Genomic DNA, 9674 nt, shown 5'->3' with positions numbered 1-9674 from the left:
GATTTCTCTGTGAGTTCCCAATCTCTGGGATGCTCAAATCACAGAACCATAGAATGTTTTGGGTTGGAAGGGACCTTTAAAAATTATCTAGTTCAACCTCTCTGCAACGAGCAGAGACACCTTCAACTGCACCAGTCTGCTCAGTCCCATCCAGTTTGACCTTGAATGCTTCTAGGGATGAGGCATCTACCACCTCTCTGGGCAACCTGTTCCAGTGTTCCACCACTCTCATTGTAAAAATCTTCTACCTTACAGCTGATCAAAGATGATCCTCCTCCAGTTCATCCCTTGGTCTGTCACAACAGGCCCTGATAAAAAGTTTATCCTCATCTTACTTTGAGGCTTTCTGCACATACTGAAAGGCTGGGATAAGGTTTCCCCAGAGCCTTCTTTTCTCCAGGACTGGGGTGGTTGAAGTGCTCCAGGAGCCAAGCTGCTGCTCCTTTGCCTCCCCTCTGCTCCCTCAGCTCTCCTGGGAACAGCTAGGAGACAGCATGCTGGAGGGGACCTGCTGGCCAGAACCAGTTTGGTTTTTCTGCTGCACTGGGGTGGCTGCCATGGGATGACAAAACCTCCTTGGAGTAGCTAAACAATAGCAGAGAGAGTTTTCAGGGTTCTTTATCTTATTGATTAGTAATTTTAGCCATTACTTCACCGATGAAGTTGAATACATTTGCTTAAATCATCTTTTTAACAATAAAATTTAAGCTTATTTCACACAGAATTTTCCTTTTGTTCTTTGCTTAAATACTCCTGCCCTTTGGCTGTTATTAATTACAGACAGGGATTTCTAAACAACATAATCCGTGGGAATTAGAGTTCATGGGGAGGGCCAAGGTCTAGTACATCTGAGAGCAATATCCCTGTCCCTTTCAAACATTGTTAGTTTGTATTGAACACAGGAGCATGTAAACAAAATGCCAGCTGTACAGCAGAGGATAAAAGCTACAGGGCAGTGAAGCCAATTAAATCAATTGCTGTGGGCTTTGCCTTTCCCCTTCCCCCCTGGAAAGGGCTGGGTTGGAAGGCTGGCAAACACAGGTGTGGACAGGACACAATAATTGTCCTCTGTATTTGAAAGGCACGTTGCCACCACTGCATCAGAAACTGCCACCAACCTTTGGAAAGGGGCCAAGCTGCTATTTCAGCTCTCAAGCCACTCTGGCATATTTGCTTCCAGTGCATCAGAGAGTCCTTCTCATTCAATTTTGAGCAATCAGATGTTCTGACTAGCCCCCAAAATAGGGACAAGCTCATAATTTTATTAAGAAAATCTATTTATAACTCAAAGGAAAGGTGGTTGTCCACCTGTCTGAAAAGACTGCTTTTCTAAAACAAGGATGTAAGCCTCCCCTTGGACAGTGTGTGAGGTCCCTGCAAGAGTGTTACTATTTAAGGTTACTTTTGGCTTCTTCAAATGCTCTTTGGGATACAGAAATCAGCACTTCGTCCTGCAAAGCTGCCAGCACTGCAACAGGGGAGTCACCATCTACATATTCTCTGGGCAACAAAAATAGAACAGTATCTTGGAATCATAGAATAATTGATGTTGGAAAAGATCTTTGTATTATTGAGTCCAATTTTAAACACAGACTGCCAAGTCCATCACTAAACCATGTCCTTAAGTGCCATATTTCCACATCTTTTAAATACATCCAGGGATGGTGACTTCACCACTTCCCTGGACTGCCTGTTCAACGCCTAGACAACCATTTTGGTGCAGAAATTTTTATGAGTGTCCAATCAAAACCTCCTCAGGCACAACTGGAAGCTGTTTCCACTTGTCCTGTCTCATGTCACCTGGGAGAAGAGGCTGACTCTCACCTTGCTGAACCTCCTGTCAGGTAGTTTAGAGAGTGCCAAGGTCTCCCCTGAGCTTCCTTCAGGCTAAACAAATCCAGCTCCTTCAGCTGGTCCCCAGAAGATTTGTGTTCCAGACCCTGCACTACTGCCCTTCTCTGGACATGCCCCAGCACCTCAGCGCCTTTGCTGTGAACTCAGCATTCAGGACTCAAGGTGTGGCCTCACCAGTGCTGAGTTTGGGGGGATGATCACACACTGCTCCTGCTGGCCACACCATGTCTGGGACAAAATGTCTCAGTCAATGTGTTTATGATGCCTGTTTTTGAGCAAAGCTGCCCACTGGGATTTTCAGCCCTCTGTCACTGGAAGAGGTCAGTGAGGTGTTGGTTCCACCAGGCCTGTGGCTGGCTCTGATGTGCTTCAAGGCGTCCATGGGGTTTCTCTGTGGCTTTTCTTCCTTTGCGTCAGGTGAAGGGAAACTCCCAGTGAGTGCAAGAGCACACCCAGGGCTTTTGGGACACTCAGCTCTTCCAGCTCATTTACTTCCTTTTTTCTGCTCCCTGATTGTATCTCAGACTGAGCTGAGCTGGTTTTGCGCTGTGTGGAAGGAAGAGGCCACCCCTGAAAGGAAAAGGTTTCCCTTGAAATCTCTTGCTGTCCTCAAGGGCAAACCATGGGGGTGGGTTTGGAGCGCTGGTGGTTCACAACATCCAACCCACAGCAAATGTGGGTCCCTGATAGCTGAGATCCTCCAAAGCCACCCACATTTGGGTGTGGACAAACTCTTCCTCAAGCTTTCATCTCCTCCCATAAGGATTTGGCTGGTGCAGGACAGCTGGTTCCACACCAAGCCCAGTTCCATTTATCATGCCATGTGGGACTGCCAACAGCAGCTGGTTGAGATAACAACTGCACTTCCCAGAACTGGAAATGGTGTTTCCTGCTGCCCATCTTTTGTTCCTGTACTCCCAAGTGGAGGCTTTTGCTCTGTTTTTGTTTTATTTTCCTTTTGAGGAAGACATAAACACATTTCTTAGTTTCCTGTTTGGAGCAAAGTGGCTGAGTCAGGACCAACACCAGCCCTGCGTGCCTGCTCAGGGTGAAAATGGGGACTGTGTGACTTGGGGTAGCTCCCAAGGGTCACCTCAATTCCCTCTGCTCCTAAACTCACCTTCCTGTGAGCTTCAGGCTGGGCTGTGAATAGTCACTGGCCATGCCTCTCTTGGGCTCCCTGACAGTTTTCCCCTGATGTCTGAAGCCTGAAATGCTCTCTGTAGCTTCAGCCACTGCTGGCAGCTGGCCGGTCCTGGGAGCATCACTTCCAGCCAGCCCTCCAGAGCCCCTTTCTCCCCCTGAGCCCTTGTGCACCTCAGTTTTTCCAGGGAAGTCTCCTTGTCTCCCCTGCCTGAGTGCTTTGTGTCACCTGGCCAGAAGCCAGGCAGAGTTGGAGTAGGGGCAAGGCAAGGATGGGAATAAATTGGTCCCTCACCCTGGCTTAATCTTCATTGTAGCATTTAATGCACTGGCAGAGAGCAGATCTGATGAAAAAGCTTTCCTGTTAGTTTTTTTTTAAAGCTCTGCTCAATTTCATATTTTCCTAAATGCTGCCTGCTCAGATTGGTTCTCTGTGGGAGCAGACAGCAATGTCACCATGGGTGGCACCATGGGGTGGCTTCTCCCAGTGGCAGAGCCCTCCTGCCAGGAGGGAGAGGCCTGGGGACCGTAACACCAGGTGGAAAGCCAGTGTATGAAGGAAGCATTAATATTTTCAAAACCACCAACCAAACTTCCTACTTGCATGAACAGCCTGATGAACAGCAACATCACAAAGCTTTGCAGCTCTGTTTTCCCCCACTCCCATCCAAGAGAAACAGAGTAGCAAATGCAATTCCTCAAATATTGCTAATATAACAAGACAGCAAGGCCAGGGGACACAGGACTGGGAGGAGAGGCAAGCATGGAGGTGTTTTCCTGTCCATGAGGAAGCAAGCTTAGGCCTGAAGTAGTGCTTCTCCTCTTCCCAAACAAGGAGTGACCGGGACCAGCTCTTCCTGGGCTTTGCTTGATGCAATCATTCCTAGAGATGTAAGAAATCTCTCTGTCTAAGAGGACTGAACTTCACCAGGACCATTTGGACAGATTCCCACTCCAACAAGGCTTGTAGGAAAGGGTCTACTGAGTCACTGCTGTGGGAGAGGCTGTAGCCAGCAGATAAAAGGTTTGCATCTCCTGGTGCTGTCAGAATGAATGCTAAATGAAGTGTAAGAGAGACCCGGTGTGCCTAAGGCTCAATTAACTGCTCCTTTTCACCACGAGCTCTTGCACTCAGGCTTTTTAACTGAGCTCTGACTACCACCAGCTATTTAGCAACAATATCTGCCTGGGGTTCAGCCACGTCCACCGGGGAGCAGCTCTTTCAGGGCTGTAATGAAGTGAGTGGTGAACTTCAAAAGGAAAACCTCGCTTCACCAAGTGAGGGAGCAGAGCTGGGCCCAGGAGGCTCTGAAGGGCGGGGTAGCTCTCAGCTGGGGCAGCCCTGGGAAGCCCAGAAGCCGTGTCAGGGGAAGCTGAACTGCAAGGAGAATTGGGGTCTGTGGCTGTGATTTGCTGGAGAGGTTTAATTAGGGTGTAGCACTGTGGACAACACTCACTTCTGGGAGTTTTTCTGTTTTCAAAGTGAATTTACCACAGAAATCCTGTGCAATGACTGTTTCCATATTTATCTTGGAAACCTGACCTTTCACTGCTGCTTTCTGCCCCTTTGGTTCTCTTTGGTGGCACACAGAGCTCCAGGTGGTCTCGATGAACTCATTTCCCCTCCCTCAGATTTTCCCTGAAAGTTGCTGCAGCTGGTGGCTCACACAACTCATTCTGCTTTATCACCAGAAGCCTTCAAGGGAGTCAGCTTGCTGAGACCTGGATTTCTGACAGAGATGAAAACATTTGAAGGTAAGAGCCACTTTTTTTTTTTTTTTTAATTGTTGAGTAGTGAAAAAAATAGGGTCAGAAATGCAAGGTACCTGCCTTCATTTTTCCATGTGAAGATTATCTCTGAACACCGGAGCAGACTCAGTCAGTGGATCCAAGTGGGGTAAAAGCACAGACAGGTTTCTCCATGGCTCACATATCCATGCTCAGGGAGGGCTGCTCATGCTCATGGCTGCCGTCTGAACCCAGGGGCTGCGTTTTCCTGAAGGGCTTTTTGTGGCAACTCCCATTTAAAGAGATCTGTCTGTCTTCTTATCCTACTCCATTGGGGTTTTAGCCTGGGCCAGTTCCCTGTTGGGGTTCAGCACGTGGCTCTGTGACCCCTGGTGCTGTGCAGGAGGTGGCTGTGCTGAGGTGCAGCTGAAGGAAGGAATGGCTGGAGATGCAGGGGGGAGCAATGGCTCCAGGAGCACAAGCATTGCTAGAGAGAAACCTGAGTCAGGAGATGGTGGCCTCAGACCTCTGTCCAGAGTTAAACTGCCCTGCTGTAGGAATAAAGCCACAGTGCTGGGTCTTTTCCCCCTGATAACCCCAAGTGCCATGCCCTTCCTCAACAAGGGGGCTCTGCTGCCAGGGACTACCCCGTTTGCATCACTGGTTCTGGAGCTCTGCTCACAGCATTCCAAAACACAAATAAGCAGGGACTGAGATAGTCTGACATCATTAACACCTGTGTTTTTCCTCCTGATACCAATAATAGCACAACTCTTGAGCTGGCAAATATAAGAACACTTCCATTATTTTGGACAGTGCAGGGTTTTCTCAGGATGTGGATGTCTGAGCAGCAAGAAAAGACACAGTCACATTTGTTCTTGCTGATTCTGACCTGGGCTTTGTCCAGCTAGTTCCATGATCATATTTTCAGTGGCAAGCACAAATGCCACCATTGATTGTGTTACGGACACATCACTAGCAGCAATAAAAGAGATGGGTGCTCAGAGAGGATGCAGGTGTCCTTCCACACCACACATCATCCTGCTGGATATCCCTTGTCCTTCCACATTGCTTCATCTGCTATAAAACAAAAAGGACAGCTGAATAATGGCAGCTTTCTGAAGGTACATGTATGTGGCTCCTCCAGTGCCTCACCTAGTAATAAAACTGCTGACCCAGCAAGACAAACAAGAGGCACAGGGAGGAAAATGCTAATGGCTGAGTTTACCTGACCCTTCCTCTTATCGAGTCTGATTTCAAGTTGTTGATAGTGTTGACAAGTGGTGTGGGCAGAACATTTCTATGCTGGATGTCTGTGCGTGCCTGTACTGCCTCAGGAAAACTTCAGCTTCAACAGTCATTTCTCCATACCTAAGAGAAACAAGCTTTATTAGCATAACAAGAAAACCACATCCTCTTTGATTAAGATTTTCTAACACAGCTATGCCCTGACTTCAGATGTGAAGTTAATCTTTCTATTACCCTCTGCTCCAAGCCTGTTGAGATTAGAAGCCATTAAATAAAAACAAAGAGCGATGCTGTTTTGGTTCCTCCATTTCCTTCAGCACAGGCACGCTATGTCCCCAAAGTATGCTTCATTCTTGAACAGAATAGAGCATTCCTGGGAATTGTTCCTCCCAGTTGTAGGATACTAGTGTGTAAGTGGCATTATTTTACTAGTTTTATATCTTACAGTAATTGTTACATGCTGTTATATGAATTATGATAATAATGTTAGGGAGACATTGTCCCTAGTATGTTCAAGGGTTCTGGTATTTGTGTTCAAGTGTGGGATTTGGGTGCACATTAGTAGAGCGGTGAAAGGGTTAAAACAAAAATCAGGTCCTACGGGGAAAAAGTCAGTGATAGGTATCTGGGAGAAGAGGTTGATAAACAGGATCTGAAAAGAGAGAAGGATGGGCTTGGGAGGGACAGCACGGCATGACTAGGCGGCAAAACAAGAGCGGAGATTTAAACCGAGATTTAAGCTGTCTCTGCGTGCTGCACCATCGGAGGCTCAGTGCGGTTCATTCCCCCGCCCCAGAGCAGAGAAGTAGCACAGAGCCTCTCCAGCAGAGCAGCCGTGCAGCCAGCCGGGGCTGCTGTGCCGAGCAGGGACAGAGCAGAGCGGTCCCGGCACGTCCCGGTCCCGGCACGTCTCCCTCGCCGCCCGGGCTCTGGCTCTGGCCCGGGGCCGCCGGAGCCGCCGCCGCAAACAGCGCCCGGGCCCCTGCGAGCGCTGATCTCCGCTGTCTCGGGGGACGGCAAAAACCCGGCCCGCAGGCTCCGTCTGAAGAAAGATTGCAGGCGTTTGTACGTGCTGGTAGTTCCTGGGCCTCGTATGTCCGTCTCGTAAAACACAGCAAGGATTTTCCCAGATAAAAAAAGGCACATCACTTGGCAGAGAGTTACATCTGCACGTACACGGGAACGAAAACATCCGGAGAGCGCTGCCCTCGAAACAAAATGTCCAAGAGCTCAAAACCATGGAGGGGAATGGAGAGTGCCGTGATGGCAGCACGTTCCTGTTTCCTGCCTCCTTCCTGCCAGCGACCATCAGCCATCCCAGGCCAGAAGCCAGCAGAGAGGTGAGTATGGAGTATGCCTGGGCTGGATGCCTTTATCCCCGGAGCCAGGGCGACAGGAAGGAGAAGAGTGGTGGCTCTGCACGGCCTGGCCCCTGAATGATGCAGGGACTTGCTGCTCGGCACCGTGCCCGTGTCCTTTTAAACTTGTCATCCCACTTCACAGCAGGAACCCTATGCCTTCCTCACCAAAGCATAAACACAGAACAAGGGAACAACGAGTGCTCATTCATCGCACGTTTGTTTGTTTCAAGAACCAAAGTTTATACAGTTGAAGCTTCCACATGCCACTTTCACCGGTGCCCCTGCAGCCTGGTAACTGGGATGTGACAGAGAGAAATAAGCAGAGGAACGCTTTAGCGTGATCTAACAGCAGAGTTATTTGATCTGAGGTTTGGTATGCGCTGAAAATGCCAGTGGTTAATGGACTGTGAACATGGTGCAGCAGCTCTGTGCCTCCCTGCTGGCGCAGGAGCCTGTGCTTCATGAAGCTGAAGAGGATGCTCTCCTTTGCAGCATCTGTCCCACTGATCTAGTGACCAGCCTGGTTTTGCTACAGCCATCGATATACAGATATTTCTAGCCTTCATTTAAAAAAGAAAAACCTTCATTAATAAAATAGAAAAGTCTCTCTGGGAAGATCAGCTTTGATCTCTGTTTTTGACTGTTAGCCTGACTTTAAATTTCCACATCTTCAAACATTTGGTTTAGCTCCTGCTACAATTTTCTAACACAGTGGCTAAATTTAAAGACATGTCTATTTATGTCTGAGGTTTTAACATTTCCTCCACTTGGACTGAACATGCTTTATCACATCCTCTAAACCCCAGGGACACTCCAGTGAAGAGAGAGCACTGTCAATGTGAAAAGCAGGGATATTGTCCCAGTTTCAGACCCCTCATCTATGCCACACTCTTACCCAGATCAGACACCTTTGTTTTCTCTGCACTTAAAGCTCAACAGGGAAAGGACATGCACAGACAAAAGAAAAAAAAAAGTATCAATTGTGTAATAAGAAGATAAATCACTCTTGTCAAATGTATTTGTCTCCATAATGGGAAGAAGTACTTTTTATAGGCTTTTTATTTTAGACATGGAAAATCCTGATGTGTCTGTCCTCTGTGAGGAGTGCCCAACAGAAGATTGTGCCATTCACCGTATGCGTCATTTACTCCACATGCCAGGTTTCTGCTCAGTTTTAATTTACTGCTTCTGGGGGATTTCATCCTCTCCCTTTTGGGGATTGTTAAATCAAACAGTGATTATTGTTGGCTCTTTCCATTTTAGGCAGCCACTATCACCATAGCTTCTTTAAGTGGCTTCCACACAAAAACCCACAACAAGAGTGAGGCTCGCAAAGAACTCAATGTAGTATCTGGTACTTTTCCTCTTCCAAAATAACTGCTTCAAGTAAAGGGTTTGTTTGGTTTCTTAGGCTTTGTACAGTTACTTATTTTAGGTCACTTTATTTAGTTTATATTTTTGTTCCTAGTAGTGAGCCAAAATTTTCCTTTTCTCAAATCCACTCAGGTCCTCCTGGCTATCACACTAGTACCACCATAACTACTCCTCCTTCCTTGACATTTTTATCCTCCAAAGCTTTGTGAGTTATTATCATCACTCTCTTCATATATTGTCATTCGACCAAATTACACATCGGTTTTGTTTAAACATTTTAAAGCATGGAATCACCCGGGAAAATCAAACATCCTTTTGAAGTCTTTCTGGACTCTAGGCACCTATTTAGGTCCCTTTATATCCCCTTTAGATCAAATTCTTGTACTTTTTGGCTTGCTATCTGCCTCTTGGCAGGTGTGCGGTCAGTCCCCGCCTGTCTTGGCCACTGACCTGACAGAGACCCAGTGACAGCTCTCAAGACCCACCAAGAACAGAGAGGGACAAGGCAGCTCAGTGCACAGCCCAGGATGAAATGCACATTTCAGGTGCAAGAGCAGATGAAAATCAGAGGGTGTGTGTACCCATGGAAGCAAGTGACACCCTGCCCAACAGACAGAGGAAAGTAGACTCTCTCTAGAGCAATCATGTAGCTCACTTCACCCTCAGCTGGGCACTTTGCTGGGGCAGAAGAGACTTGATCTTTCAGAATATGTGCGTGTGATAAGTGCAGGTCACTGCAGGACACAGGCAGAGTATGGAGAGTGACTGTCACAACCTCTGGCATCATCAGGGTAAGCCTGCCCTTGAGCCAAGCCAGGGTAATGTGCTCACGGAAGGCAAATTGTCCAGTCAGCAAGAATGGGCTTGCAACATCTCAGGGAGAAAATTGGTAAACAGTGGCTAAACCTCAGTCTGTGTATGCAGCAGTGAGAACAGGGGTGCTGGAGAACTGCTGACATCCACAGC

Source organism: Haemorhous mexicanus, chromosome 5, assembly GCF_027477595.1.
Source record: "Haemorhous mexicanus isolate bHaeMex1 chromosome 5, bHaeMex1.pri, whole genome shotgun sequence".
Lineage (NCBI taxonomy): Eukaryota > Metazoa > Chordata > Aves > Passeriformes > Fringillidae > Haemorhous > Haemorhous mexicanus.
Note: the sequence above shows the minus strand (reverse complement) of the source record.